Source organism: Sminthopsis crassicaudata, chromosome 4 (genome assembly GCF_048593235.1).
Source record: "Sminthopsis crassicaudata isolate SCR6 chromosome 4, ASM4859323v1, whole genome shotgun sequence".
Taxonomy (NCBI): domain Eukaryota; kingdom Metazoa; phylum Chordata; class Mammalia; order Dasyuromorphia; family Dasyuridae; genus Sminthopsis; species Sminthopsis crassicaudata.
The window spans coordinates 273,894,421-273,910,866 of NC_133620.1; the positions used below are offsets into that span (position 1 = coordinate 273,894,421).

General features: G+C 38.3%; 1 pseudogene; it reads right to left on the reverse strand.

The window, feature by feature from the left end:
* Nucleotides 1-8,444: 8,444 nt before the first annotated feature.
* LOC141541263 (cyclin-dependent kinase 9 pseudogene) lies at nt 8,445-9,586 on the reverse strand (annotated as a pseudogene).
* Nucleotides 9,587-16,446: the final 6,860 nt, after the last annotated feature.

Sequence of the window (16,446 nt, forward strand, 5' to 3'; positions counted from 1 at the left end):
AAATCTCAGGATTTCTAATTGCTAACTTATGTACAGGGAATAAAGCAGACACGAGGGGAAAAAAGGTGGCTAAAAATTCCAGTTCACCCATATCTCCTTGCCATTTGTAATCACTGTTGCACCCTTCTCCCCTCCCTCACCCTCACAATTCATATTTCTTCTCAAGCTCTTTGTTGGAAGTCCTAGGGAAGGAATATATCCAATATTCCAAAAGAGGAACAGCTCAGGGTGTCCAGGCATGGTGGAGCAGGAGGTCATTCCAGCTCCTGGAGAGGCTGAGACTGGATGATCTCTTGGGCTCGGAGTTCTGAGCTTCAGTGGTTTATGCTCTGCGCGTCTTCACACATCAGTATGATGACCTATTAAGAACAGAAGGCATGAGATTGTACCAGATCAGAAACAGAACAAGTCAAAAGTTTTAATACCAATCAATAGTGAGTAGGCCTTTTACTTTCAGTCTAGGACAGGTGATAATATTAGCTAACACTTATATGACACTTACTATGTGCAAAGTATTTTGCTAATATCTCTTCAATTATTAGGTCATTTGATCTTCATAACAACCCTATGAAGTAGGTGCTGCTATTACTCCCATTTTACAATGAAAGAAATTGAGGCAGAGAGAGGTGAAAGACTTGCCCAGGATCAAACAGCTAACAAATGTCTGAAGCAAGATTTGAACTTGGATTTTTCTGACTGTGGGCGGAGAATGCACAATAGCTATCTCACAAAGTCTTTAAGCTCTGAACAAAAATGCATGTCTAGCTCCATGGGAAATTTCATGTAATTTCATCAAGTGGATTGTGGGACTCAATTGATCTGTAGTCCCCTGGCCAAGCCCCTGTTAATTGCCTTAAGTCCTCTACAAGGAGAGATTTTTTTTAATGGTCTCTATTAGCTTTTTCTTTGGAAAAAGGTGAGTGAGGGATGATCTCTTATGAAGATGGAAAGTAGAAACCCAACCCTTGCCATTTTCTCAGCCAACAGAAATCTCTAAAGAGTTGTTTGGATGCCTATATGAGTTCATTTTATGAAAATGATCCTTAATTTGACCCTGAAAAAATGTTAGAATGTGCTTTGCTTTTCCCTTAAACATTTTTTTAAAGAGGATGAAATAAATTCATTATTTCCTTTGGGGCAGATCATTTTGGCAGATGTATAAAGCATCTGTTACCCACACACCAAAGAAAAAGAAAGGAAAGGACTTGTATTTCCTTAAGCAGGAACATAATAATCAAGTGAAGCCTTAAGCAGTTCTCTGAGCCTCAGTTTTTTCATTTATAAAATTGAGATAACTTGTAGTGTTTACCTCACAGGATTGTTGTGGAAAGAAAAAAAAAGAAAAAAAGAAGGAAGGAAGGAAGGGAGGGAGGCAGGCAGGGAGGAAGAAAGGAAGCAAGAACAAAGGGAAATCATAGTTAAGTCACTTGCCCAGGGTTACATAGCTAAAAAGTGTCAAATGTCTGAGGCTGGATTTGAACTCAGGTCCTTCTGATTCTAGGTTGGATGCTTTATCCCCTGTGCTACCTAACTTCTTAAAAGGGTAGGATGGAAATATATCTAATTTTTTTTTAAGGAGACAGAATTAAGTGATTTTGCTCAGAGTAATATAACTAGGAAGTGTCTGAGGCCATATTCAAGCTCTGTTGATTCCAGGGCCACATTCTCTCCAACTGCCGCCTAGCTGTCCCTTAAGAGAGAGCCTTCAATCCTATCCAAGAGAAATTCTCCAAAGACTATAGGGAAGTAAATTGGAAATCATGGATGTATTGGAGAGCCTTCTCCTACATGCCTGCAGCTTCCAAAACCTTTCTCTTGAAGAGTATTTGGAAATTTTCCAGTAAGTACCAACTCCAGCCCTAGTCTTCAACTTCTGTAAGCATTTTCTGTTTTGTTCAAAGAGATATCCTAAATGCACCATGGCACAGGAACGTCCCTCCTCCATCCAAATTAGGTGGAAGCTAAATTATGTTTTCTGGTAGGAAGAGAGAAGACCACCATTGATTGGTGTTTGTTTTGCTTCATTTGAAAGGGTCTCTGCCTTGGACAGGTCATTATGCTGGCTGGGAGAATCTGGCCAGCCTTAAACCAGATTAGAAGAAAATTGGCTAGTCCGCAAGCAAGGAAAACTATCTTTCTGAATACTCTGAAGAGATGTCTTTCTCAAGAATTTTAAGATGGACAGGAACTGAAATAACTATACCGGAAAAGGACTGAAGTCTGTCTGCTTCAATTTCCATCTGGTCTCTAAATACTTTATTTATTTTAAAGATACTAAATACTTTAAAGAAAAAACTCTCCCGAGACACCTCTTGGTACAATGTTACAGCCTCAGATGCTCATGGGCTGGTGCAGACTCTGGCTCTGGATGCCTTTGTCTGACTGAATGTTTTCCTTGGTTGAATTTTCAGTCCTTAACCCATGGCCACTTTAACTCTACTTGGAGGCTAGCAGCTTCATCCCTTCCCCTTCTCATCCTAGTTCAATATTCCTGTTATCTTTAACCTTTTGCTTCATCTGCAGTTCAAAAGTAGCTCTGTTCTAGGTTCTGGCTCTCAGATCAGGATAATTGTAGTATGTCCTGAGGATTCTTTGGAGAGAGGTTTCTTAATGGCCCTAGGTTTGTATCTGGTTTGGGTTTAGTAGCAGGAAGCTTTACCCCTTTGTAATTTGTTTCTGCTTTCTTTTCTAATTCACATCTTTTCACTTTGGCTCAAGGTTGAGACAAGTGATTAGAGGCAAGTATGAGTGTGGGGGGAAGGTGTGTGTGTCTGTGTGTGTCTAGAGTATCAGAGAGGAGAGAACAGTAAAATCTATAGAAAACTGAACAGACAGGAGGTTAGTGATATGAGAAAACAGTTGCCATGGGAAAGTGGGGGATTCTGCATGAAAAGGAAAGACAGATCCAGTTCTAAACATGAAAGGAGTTTATCATTTGGAGGAGGAAGAGGCAAAGGAGAAGATATGGGACAAGTGTGAAAAGAGGTGAATTTTAAAAGAAAAATAAAGTCCTTCATACAAAGGAAGTTAGTCACACATGTGTTTCAACTTGGGGATTCCCTAGATAGCAACTGGGTATGCTTCTAGCATACTGCAGGTGTAAGCCATAGGGAAATCCTATGAGCCCAGGGAAACAATTTGATAACTGTTCTATGCTCTATGTCCACAATATTTTTATAGCAAAGTGAAATTCCTATGACTTTCCTGTTAGGGCTCCCTCTTCTTCCCCCATTCTTCCATTTATATTGCATTTCCCTCTAATTCAGATGTCCCTCCTTTCTGCCTATTGTCATCATTGTCCAATCAACCATCCATCTGTCTATTTATGCATCCACCTTCATACTGAGTATTTGCAATGTTCCCAGGATTGAGTTAGACATACTGCAGAATAGAAAAAAGCATAAGATTTCCAAACTACCTTCCCAGCCCCATTATCCCCTCCATGCAGAATATTTTGGTGCAACTCAAAGGGCTTTTTTGCTAATTGTCATTGTCATGAGTAAAATTAAAGACCCTTTGTTATTGGTGATTACTAGTCTCACCAATAAATTAAGCATTTTTGGAACCCTGTGCTTAATTTTTTAATCTTTGTTTCAATCTTGAAGTCATTCATGATGCTTCTTCTCCTACCTCCTTGCTATCCTTCACACCTGGAATGAACTACCTTTTCATCTTAATTTTTCAGAATGTCTAATTTCCTTTAAGGTTCAATTCTAGTCCTACTTTCAACATGAAGCCATTCCTGTCCCACTTTACTCTCAATCATTTACTAGTGCCTTCCCCCCCAAATCACCCCATACTTATTTTGTATTTGCCTTCATTTGTGTAAATTGTCTTCTTCAACTAGACTATAAGCTTTTTGATGGTAGGAAATGGATTGGATTATTGTCTTTATAATCTCACCACCTAGTATAGTACCTGGTAAGGTAAATGTGAATTGGTTGCTGAAAGTTTTAGAGGCAACCGAATTGATCTTCAGCCCTATAACTAATATTTAAGTATATGCATTTTTTACAGGTTTGGGAGTTTCATAAGCAAATAGCTTCTAAAATGAATGACTGGTAGGCCAGAGTTTCTCTTTCCATCCCACCCTTATGGCCCAAGTTGCTGAAGACATATACTATGGGCTTATTTTGTTTTTCCTCTCCTTTACTTCTTTTCTTTTTATATATAAAACTCCCACTAGAGAAGCTCTCTCACCTCACATTCACTTGTAATTTGTACACTTGAAGCACTAGGGATTGTGATTTACCTGTAATCATGAGCTAATATGAGGAAGGAGCAGCATGAGAATCTAAACCTTTTCTTTCTGTCTTCAAGGTCAGCATACCATCTATTACTCCATACTATTTCATGCTGTTTATTTTTATGTTCTGAGTAAATTTTTATATATATTCTGAGTAAATTAACCAACTTTCACTCCCATTATTGAATTAGATCCTCAGAATGTAATTAGAATAGAGTTCCCTCGGAGCTCTATTATTTTCTAGTAGTATTAAGTTCACCCATTCCTACCATTATACTTCCCTTGATTATGGGTTGAAAAAAAGTTAATCAGGCAGATTCAATTAACTTTTAGAAAAGGGTATTATATATTTTAGATTTTGAGAAAAGATGCTTTTTTTTCAACTGTTCTTCTGCTCCACTTCAGTAATTACTGAATAATACCCCTTTCTAAAAGTTAAATGACTTTCTCTAGATCTCAATTTCTATTTCCGATAAAACAGGACAGCTAAGTAGTGTAGCGGATTGAGTGCTGAATTTGCAATTAGGAAGACTCAACTTCACAAGTTCTAATCTGATCTCAGATACTTCCTAGCTTGGTGATCTGCCCAGGTCACTAACCTCTGTTTGCCTTAGTTTCCTCATCTGTAAAATGAGGAAAAATATTCCATTATTTTTGCCAAGAAAACCCCAAATAGAGTCATGAAGAGGCAGACACAATTGAAATGACTGAACAAAATGAGGGAATTAGACTACTTGGGTGATTTCCAGCTTTGACTTATATGAAATGATACTATTTATTTCATTCTACTTTCTTTTGGTCAGACTTTTCAATAGATGAGGTTTCTTCTTTTTAAAATTATTGTTATAATTTCTTTATTATAGCTTTTTATTTACAAAATATATACATAGGTAATTTTTTAGCACTGACCCTTGCAAAACCTTCTGTCCCAACTTTTCCCCTCCTTCCCCCCATGCTGCAACTCTATCTTCCCAGAAATCAACCGGAGTCAGGATCACTAAACGTCTTTATTCCAGATCTTTACCGTCCCCTCCAACGCCAGGTCACGAGTGCGAGAGAGCGTGAGTTCCACCACCCAAGTTTCTCTTACTCCTCCCACACACGTCACTTCCCCCTCTTTGTCCCACCAATCAAGTCAGCACAGAACAGCTGGGGAGGGTCAACCTTCAAACAAGTTAATAGGGAACTGTCCAATTGGCAATTAGTCTCACGTGCTTCATTATCCAAGTGCATTGCTCAGTTCTAGCCCTTTACACCCCCACCCATTCCCCCAGATGGCAGGTAGACCAATACATGTTAAACATGTTAAAGTATATGTTAAATACAATCTATGTATACATATCCATACAGTTATTTTGCTGCACAAGAAAAATCAGACTTAGAAATAAGGTAAAATTAACCTGAGAAGGAAATAAAAAATGCAAGCAGACAAAAACAGAGGGATTGGAAATACTATGTTGTGGTTCACACTCATTTTCCAGAGTTCTTTCTCTGGGTGTAGCTAGTTCTCTTCATTATTGAACAAATGGGGCTGATTTGGTTCATCTGATTGTTGAAGAGAGCCAAGTCTATCAGAATTGATCTAGATGCGGTTCTTCTAATAGCCACACAATCTATACGTACAAAATAATTTTGAAAAAGCAAAACGCATTAGCAATGAAGGAAATCAGGGAAGGTCTCCTGTAAGAGATGGCACTTATGCTGAGCCATCAATGGAAGTAGTGATTCTAAAAAGCAAAGAGAGCATTCTAAACATTGTTGCTGTTCTCCAGTCATTTCAGATTCTTCACGACCCCCTTTGGAGTTTTCTTGGCAGAGATCCTAGAGTGTTTTGCCGTTTCCTTTTCCATTTCATTCTTGCAATTGAGGAAACTTCCTCAGGGTCAAACAATTAATAAGTATCTGAGGGTAAATTTGAAGTCAGGAAGATGAGTCTTACTGACTGCAGGCCCTGCCCTGCCCCATTAATATGTTGTCACTAGCTGCCTAATTCTAGGCAAAAGAGACAACTTGGGCAAAGACATGGACGTGGGAGATAGGACATTATGTCCACAGGACAGCAAATAGGCCAGTTTGCATATATTATCAAAGGAATCTGTGGAACTCAGTAGGATTGGGGAGTAAACCTGGGACAAAGTGTCCCTGCCTACTGTTTCCCCAGGTGCAAACTGGTTCTGGGATAGTGTTCAACCAATGCTCTTTTAGAGTGAGAGAAAAATCCTTTATTCTGTGATTCTCATGAGAAGTGGGAGTGTTCACCGGTGAGATACACCAATGCAGAAGGGAGATCAAGCTTTAAATTGTTAGTTCAGTTTCTTACCTCTCCCTTCAAGTTTTGGATTGGTCAGATTTGCACTCAAAATTACAACTGGTTGCATTTATAATCCAAATTGCAATTAGGTCTAATTTATAATCAGAGTTATAACTGGTCAGATTTACAATCCAAATTACAATTAGGTTGAATTTATAATCAGAATTACAATTGGTTGGATTTACAATCCTCCTAATTTGTCCAATCCATATATTGGAAGGTTTGCACCCTGTCATTGACCTTAGATGATTTGGGCCAGTTTAAGCCCAAAGAATGGTCTTTATCAGGACCATCATTGTTTAGTCAGTTTCTTGATTCACAGAGTGACTGAGATACTTTTCTCTCTTCATTCTGTTTTGACAGTATCTGTCGAAACCTAATTTCTCCTACTTCTCACTGATACAATGAGTTAGCAAGTAAAATATGTCAGGAAAGATGGGATAGAGCCTAATTGTAAAAAGTATGAAAGCTGGGAATGAAAGGTTATTCTTACTGAGGAGGGAGAGAACAAGGTCCAAGAATAAGTAGAAGCAATCAGCCTTTTATCTTGGGATCTGCAGCACAGCTTCAAGCCTAGGGCAATCAGCACCACCCTCCTGCAAAGAAACAGCCCCCTAGACAAGTGAGAAGTCTGCAGTTCAGCAAGTTTCCACCCTAGTGACCCCATCACCCAGCACAAGCCACCTGCTAGACCTTGATTCCATTTCTAACCAGCAGTGAAGCCCTACCCAGGGGCTGACCAATAACAACACCATCCCTGGAACCTACCTGCAGAAAGGCCCTGTTTCTATAGCAGGACCTCACCCCTGGGGCAGATCTGCAAAAAGATACTTCCTATAGGGCCAGCCATCAGAAAGACTCTGATACAATAGCAACCCAGCATCAAGGTTCCACCCTTGGAACTTATCAACACCTAAACCCTATAGCCAAGTTTAGAGCAGAATCTATTTTGCCCAATTACATGTCAAATTAAAAAAATCTAAACTAAATGGATGCATATTTACAAAAATATAAATTACCCAGGTTAATAAAGAATAGAATCTTAAATAATTCAGTCTTTAAAAAAATAAATTGAACAAGTCATCAATGAATTTTTTTTAAGGAAAAGTCAACTTTTAATTATAACCAGTATTTTCAAGCAGAAATCAAAGAGGTTAACATGATACAATTTTTCTAAAAAGAAAACAAAATTGTTCTTCTGCCCTCCAAGCTGCTGCAATAAGATCAAGGAGGGACCAGACCCAACTGATCCTCTTGGATTCCCAGGGGCTCACTCCATGTAAGAATATGTCTCAGAATGTACAATGAGAGATATTGAGAGAACCATGAGATTCAAAGAGGATTGGTGATCTTCCCATCAATAGGAACACTCTCCAAAGGTAAGACCCAAAGAAGCTTCCAGGGATTTTTCTAATACCAGACATTCCATTCCTCTGGTTAATAGAGGAAGGAAGAGAAACCTGTAGAATTTCTAGGACAACCCAGAAATAGAATGGTCTGAAGATGCTTTGCGCTTGCTCCCTTCAAAATCTCTTCTAGAAGGGAAGACAGTGCAAGGTGTCATCCATAAATGTGGATCCTGAGGATGGAGTAGTCAGATGTTGCAATGTCCTGCCATTAGTCTGAGCTCCATCCTTACCAGCTAGTTGGGATCCTTGGTACCAGAGCAAAAGTTTAAAAAAATACACACACACACACACATACACACACACACACACACACATATATGTACAATGGGAAACAATTAAAAATGCCCCATGATCTCAGCAACATAAGTCACATGTATATATACATACATATGTACACACATAAATGTACGTATATATATATATATAAACAAAAACAACAAAAACAACAAAAACACAAAGACCAATCTTGTGTAGGACCTTAGAATACTCGGTCAAACTCTGTCTGATTAGTGGCTGCTGGGTTGCGGCTCTGATTGGCTGGCTGTTGGGGCACGTGCCCACCACCTCTCCATCGAGGTGGAGCCAAGTATTCAAACATGGAAGTACTGTGGGTGGAGAGCATGTTCTTGAGGTCGGAGAGCATGTTCTTGAGGTCCGAGGGCATAGGGTCTGACCAGAAAAAGTCATGGTTGAGAGCATCATCACTGTCAATACGCTGGGTGGGTTCCAGCACCAGCAGTTTGTCAATTAGGTCCAGTGCATAAGGGTCCTTAACATAGGCTTTGAGCCGCTCTTTGACCTTCCGCTTCTGTTCTTTAGCAGGTCCAGTTTCTCATACAGCTCGTATTTATCCACATTAGGCCACACCTCTGGAGTAATGGAGCCACAGAGCTGACTGATGAGGGTGAGTTGGTGTTGTTCTGTGCCACCCTGCATAATAGGGCTACGAGTCCACATCTCTGCCATGATGCAGCCTCCACCCCAAAGATCTATTGGGGGACCATAGCTACGCTCTCCAAGCAGCAGTTCTGGTGGTCGGTACCAGAGAGTCACCACTCTGTTAGTGTAGCAGTTTGGCTGGCTATTCTTGGCCAGACTGAAAGCCCGAGCCAAACCAAAGTCAGCCAACTTCAGGACCCCTTCTCGAGTGATGAGAATATTAGCAGCTTTCATATCTCGATGTAAAATCTTGTTCCGATGAATGTAGTAGAGACCATTGAGCAGCATTTGCATCACCTTCTTGATCTCCGACAGAGTGAACTTAACATGGGCATTGCTCAGCAGCCCAGCAAGGTCATGTTCACAGAAATCAAACACCAGATAGATGCTGCCTTTGCAGCGGTTGTGGGGAGAGGGCTTGGTCCTACAGATCTCGATTAAGTTGACTACATTCTCATGTTTGAGAAGCTGGAGAATCTTGATCTCCCTTAAGGCAGTGATGGGAAACCCCTCCTTTACGTTTTTCATCAACACTTTCTTCAGGGCCACCTTCTTGCCAGTCTGTCGATGTTTGGCTTTAAAGACTTCACCGAAGGTGCCCTGGCCGATCTTGGCCAGCATTTCATACTTAGACACTTCATAGCAGAAAGGGTATTCCACCGTGTTGTACTGCTTGGCCATGGGGGCCTCGCCAGTGCCTCCCGCGGCCCCACTGGCTACCCCTGCTGCCCCTGGCCGGGCTCGCTGCAGCCGCCACTGCGCCGCCGCGCCCCCCACACTCCAGGCCCCACCTCCGAATTTTCTTTAAAAATATCCCCACGACCAGATGAATTTACAAGCAAATTCTATGAAATATTTAAACAAAACTAATTCTAATACCACATAAACCATTTGGAAAAATAGGCAAAGTCCTGTCGAATTCCTTTTATGACACAAGTGTGGTTCCCAAACTAGGGAAGAGCCAAAACTGAGAAAGAAAATTATAGAACAATTTTCTAAATGAATATTTATACAAAAAATTTAAAACAAAATACTAGCAAAGAGATTATAGTAATATATCACAAGGATCACATTCTGTGACAAGATGAAATTTATATCAGGAATACAGAGCTATTTCAATATTAGGAAAGCTATCAGCAAAATTCACCATATCAATAACAGAACCAGCAGAAATCATATGATTACCTCAATAGATGCATAAAGTCTGTTTCAAAATATAGTACCCTTTCCTATTAGAACAACAAACACTAGAGAGCATAGGAACAAATGGAGTTTTCTTTAAGATGGTAAGTAATGTTTATCTAAAATGACTTGCAAGCATTATACCTATTTACCTGAGGATCTATAAAAATTTCTCAGTCTAAAAGGCAGTGAGTGGGAAAAAAATTAAGAAGCAGAATCCATCATGCTTCAGCTAAAACAGAAAGTAGGGGTAGCAATACAAATCTCAGTCAAAGCAAAAACAAAAATAGATGTAATTAAAAGAGATAAAGAAGGAAACTATATCTTGCTGACAGGTACTATAGACTGCAAAGGTCCAGGCTAGCTCCTCTGAAGGGCTCAGAATAAGTCCTTGTCAGGATAAGCAAAAGTCCTTGCCCTGGACTCCAAAGTGGGCTCCAAATTGTGATGTTCTGTTGTCTCCAGAAACTGCTGATCGCTCTCTGGGAGGAGATCTGCTGTCTCAACTCAATCTCCTGGCCAGACTCTTCTTCCTGTAGAGAGCAGTCCCAACTATGACCTAGAGTAGATTCACTCAGACCCAATGCTGCCCTCCTTTTATCCTCCCAGAGAATGGGCATGTGAGAACCATGGCCTGGGGGAAATACTTAAACCAATGAACTTCCTCCTCTTAAAGGTGTAAACTTCTTTTAAACATGTAAACTATACCTCAGAATTTCAAAGGTGTAAACTCCCTCCAAAGGCCTAAACCAAAGGTGTGAATTGTGAGCCAGAGAACTGTCCAGACAACCTGAGTTCTCACCTTGTAATCCTAACAATAGACCAGGGCTTCTTAAATAAAATATAATCAGAGGTGAAGCAAGGATGCCTATTCCTCTATTATTTAATATTGTACTAGAAATGTTATCTATAGCCAACAAGAACTGGAAGAGATTCATTCCATTTTCATCAGCCTTGTGGTGATTCTTATATACTCTACTATAAGTACATCATCATAGGTATCAATCTTGTAGAATAGCAGTCAACCTATAGAACTGTACTAAGTACTTGTAAACTAGAGAATCATTATCTTAATTCTACTGAGTTAACACCTTGTTTTAGGATTAAATCAATCATATTGAGCCTTAAGAGTTCCTGTCCTTTACAAGAGAAGAAAAAGAAATTAAAGGAATAAGAATGGACAATAAGGAACCAAAACTACCACTCTTTGCAGATGATTCAATGTTATACTCAGAGATTTCTAGAAAATCAACTGAAACCTTAATTGAAATTATTAATAACTTTAATAAAGTTGTAAGATACAAAATTATCAGCATTTCTACATATTACTGGCAAAGCCCATAAGCAAGATATAGAAAAAGAAATTCCATTTAAGATAACTATAAACAATACAAAATACTTGAGAATCTACCTGCCAAGATAAACCCAGGAACTATATGAACACAGATATAAAACCCTTTTCACGCAAATAAAGTCAAATCTAAATAACTGGGAAAATATGAATTGCTCAATTTGTATTATATTTTATTATATTGGCAAGGCAATTATTTTATAATGCTAGAAAAAATAATCTAGAAGATTCATCTCAGAACAAAAGATCAAGGATATCAAGAGAATCAATGGAAAAAATGGAAAGGAAAGTTGTCTAGTTGTATTATGAAGTGGTAATTATCAAAATAATCTGGTTCAAACTGAGAAATAGAGTTGTGGCTCAGTGGAATAGATTAGGAAAAATTACATTATCATAAATGAATTCAGTAATCTAATATATGATAAACCCAAAGATCCAAGCTTTGAAACAAAGACTTATTATTTCACAAAAACTACTAGAAAAACTGGAAAATAGTATGACAGTAACTAGGATAGAACAATAGTTCATATCATGGACCAAGATAAGGTCATAATAAATAAAAGGTGATATCATAAACAAATTGAGAGAGCATGAAATAGTTTACCTGTCACATTTATGGATAAGGGTAGAGTTTAGGACCAGAAAAGATATAGAGAGCATCAAAAATGTAAAACAGGTAATTTTGATTATATAAAATTAAAGTTTTTTCACAAACAAAACCAATGCACAACCAATTAAGAAAAACAGAAAATAGGGACAGCTAGGTGGTGCAGTGGATAGAGCACCAGCCCTGAAATCAGGAAAACTTGAGTTAAAATTTGATCCCGACACTTAACACTTCCTAGTTGTGTGACCCTAGGCAAGTCACTTAGCCCCAATTGCCTCAGGGGAAAAAAATTCCTTATTCCTTACCAAGGCAGAAAAATTGAGGAATTTTTTTTGCAATAATTATCTTTGATAAAGGCCTCATTTTTCAAATATATAGAGAAGTCAAATTTATAAAAATGCAAGCTATTCCCCAATTGATAAATGATGAAAGGATATGAACAGGAAGTTTTCACACAAATCAAAACTATCTATAGCCATATGAAAAAAAGCTCTATATCACTAACTTTTCAGAGAAAGTAAAACAACTCTGAGGCACCACCTATACTTATCAAAGTGGCTAATATGAAAAAAGAAAAAAGAAAATGTTCAATATGGGAAGGAATATGCTATTAGTGGAGTTGTGAACTCTTCCAACTATTCTGGAGAGCAATTTGGAACTAGACCTAAAAGATTATAAGCTGAATATACCTTTTGATCCAGCAAAAATCACTGCTAGGTCTATATCCTAAAAACTTCCTCTCTTCTCTGAGAGAAAGAGAAAGAGAGAGAGAGACAGACAGACAGAGAAAGAGAGAGGAAGACATGCACACACACACACAGAGAACATATTTATACCAAATTAGTTATGGCAGCTCTTTTGGGGGAAGGGGCACTAAAAATTAAAAATCAAAGGCATACCCATCAATTGGGGAATGGCTAAACAAGCTGTGGTATATGATTATAATGGAATATTATCATATTATAAGAAATGACAAGCATGATAAGTACAGAAAAGTCTGGAAAGATTTATATGTGAATGGAACCAGGAGAACCTTGTACATAGCAATAGCAATATTTGTTCAGTGAAGAATTGTGAATGACTTAGCTATTCTCAACAATACAATGATCCCAGAGAATCCCAAAGAACTAATGATGAAGCATATTACCCGGGTTGAGAGCTGAGACTGACTGAATACAGACTAACCATGCTTTTTTTTTGTTTTCCACTTTTTTTCATTTTTTTTTGTCTTCTTATACAAAATGATTAATATGACAATGTTTTACATAATTACACATGTATTACTTATATCTTATTCCTTACCAAGTCAAGGAGGGAAGAGGAAAGGGAAAGAAGGAAAGATAGCTGTTAAAGAAAATTGGGGGGAAAAAGAAGTTTATTACAGAAGCTGGAGAGACAGGTGATAAAGGGCTGAACTAGGGTGGTAGCTATTTAAATGAACAGAGAAGAGGAGATGGATGAACATTATCAACCACCAACTCCTAGGACTTGTGTTTGTGTTTTGAGAATTTTTTGGTAACATTCAGTGGGAAGTCCAATTTAATGCTTTTGTACCACAGAACTGGCCCTGGTCTCTTCTTCCTGTCATTCTAATGTCTTTCAGTTGTAAAACAAAAACAGAAACAACCCACACATGAAACTGGGCTGACCTCATGATGCCATGTTGGTTTACACCAACTCAACCATTATTTCTTTAAGAGTCAGTGTTGCAAGCTTTGGTTCTACTCCGAGATACCTAGGACTTTTTAATCTTGTAGAAAGGATGCTGAATTTGGAGAGAGAGATACTGACTTCCAGTCCCATCTTGGTGACCACAGACAAATCAACTCAGTTTCCTCATTTGCAAAAAAGGAAACGGTACTTGACAACCTCTAAGAGGTGCAAACTAAAATAGAAACCACCATACACAAGAATCCTAATAGACATATTGACTTTGTTGTTGTTCAGTCATTTTTCAATTATGTCTGACTCACTATGACCCGATTTGGATTTTCTGGCAAAGACACTGAGCTCATTTACCATCTTCCTTCTCCAGCTCATTTTTTAAATGAAGAAACTGAGGCCAATAGGACTAAGTTTGCACAGCTAGTAAGTGTCCTCCAGGTCTGGAGCTCTATCCACTGTACCTTCTAGCTGCCTGTATATTGACCTAGAAAGCTATATATTGTGGAAATGCATGATTGAACATATATAACATATATCAAATTGATATATAATTATATATATATATATATATATATATATATATATATGTAATATAAACAAGGAAGGGGAGGTGAAGAAGAGAAGGGAAAATTTAGAACTCATATTTTAAAAAATGAATATATGTAATTAAGAAAAGATAAAATACTAAATAAAAAGAAAAATACATATTAATATCTTTGTTCTACTGTATTTATATTTATATTGCTGAATACTTCCCAATTATAATTTAATCTGGATCACTTGTGAGTCCCATTTTTGACACCTTTCTTCTAGGGTCTTGACCAGATCTAAATCAATTCTTCTATGCTGCTAGTGAGCCATTCTGAAACAAAATTCATAGAATCTTTGAACTGAAAGGCTCCTCTCTGGTCAACTGGGCCAACACTTATTAGACAACAGTAAGCCACTGGAACTTTTTGAGAAGGGAAATAATGCATTAGTGCTTTAGTTATAGAAATTTCACTTTGGAAGTAATGTGGAACCTGGATTAGAGATGGAAATACTAGAGACAGCAAGAATAATTAGGAGGTAACAACAAGAATATAGGCAAGAAGTGATGAGAGCTTGGACTAGTATGGTGTCTTTGTGAGTGGAAAGAAGGGCATGTATGTGAAAGATATTGTGAAGTGGAATAGACAAAACTTGGGCAATTGAGCATGTGTATAGGAGAAGAAAGGGAGTCAAGAAGTCAAACCTGGAATTGCCACCCTAAGAGGAGGATGTTGATGTTCTTTTTAGACATGTGAAGTTTTAGTAAGAAGGGTAGATAAAGAGCAGGAATATGAAGCTCTCTTTTTGATACATTGAGTTGGAGATTTTGATAGAGATTTTGGAGATTTTGATTTTGATTTTTGGAGATTTTGATTTTGTCTTGTAACTAGATTCCAGTGATTCTGGAGGAGAGCAAGGGTGATGATGTTTTGCAACTCCATCTCATTTAAATCCAACTCATTCACATAACTAGACATCACCCTCATGATGTCATTGTTGTTTTTTGTTTGTTTGTTTGTCTGTTTTTTGAGAACAAAGGACCAATAACAACGTTCAGTTGAAGATGCCTATAGAAAATTAAGTCCAAAATGTCCAATGCTGCTGCAGTTGTTATTCAGTTGTGCCCTTCTGTGGGGTTTTCTTGGCAATACACTGAAGTTATTTGTTACTTCCTGCTCCAGTGGATTAAGGCAAACACAGATTAAGTTATTTGCTCAGGATTGTACACTATGAAGATATTAGAAAACACTTTCTTCCAGAGCTAAGTCCCAGCTAGCAAGCTGTGTCCAACAATAAACCTTTGAGTTCACCCCCTGGATGATCGAATTCTCTGGCAAAATCACATAATTATTACAATCCTTTGACCATGTTCTGTTCATGAAGTCTTACTATGAATCAAATTTGTTTCATTGTTGCAGTTACCCCAAAATATCAGGGATAGAGCTCACTATGTAGCCTTAGCACATATGTCTAGGTCCCTTCCTTTTTTGTAAACCATTCCCCTTACTTTGAAATTAAACTTCTGTTTGATTCCTGAGTCTCCTGTTTCTCACCTGCTCTGTTCAGCTCTAGACACCCACAGATTAGAGACTGGTTCAGGCCAGTTGACATTAATAAGTGTCCGAAGTGGGATTGGACACAGATATGAGCCATTGGATTCTCCAGGGCCAGCAGAAACATACCAGGTAATGGAAATTTATTTTTCTAGTGTTTGCTACCTTCCCCCTCTCCTTTCAGTCTGATGAGTCCTCTGTTCTTGTCTTTGCTCCAATTCTCTGAACTCCTGCCTTGGTTGGACTCATCATTCTTAGTGAGGAAAACTCCAGGGTCCCTCCAGTGACCTGATTCATCTTAAATCACTTTGGTAAGGATATCCTTTCTTAAATTGCATATCACTGTTAATTGGTTTCTCTACATGTCTCTGTTGTTTTTAAACTGCACGCCTTGGTAACCGTGTGCCTCTGTTAAACTGGTTAAAATTAGAATTGTAATTGTGTGCTTTGTTAGAATTGTTTGTGTCTGTATCTGTCTTGTTATTTTGTCTGTGCTTGTGTCTTTGTAAAATGTAAAATGTCTGTATCATGTTTGTGTCCTAAGCAAGATTCTGTTACTTTGAAAGATTTAAAATGCTGCAGCCAGAATAATTTCTAAGGACTGTAGCCAAAGAGTTTAGAATACTGGGAAAGATGATTGAATGTTCACATT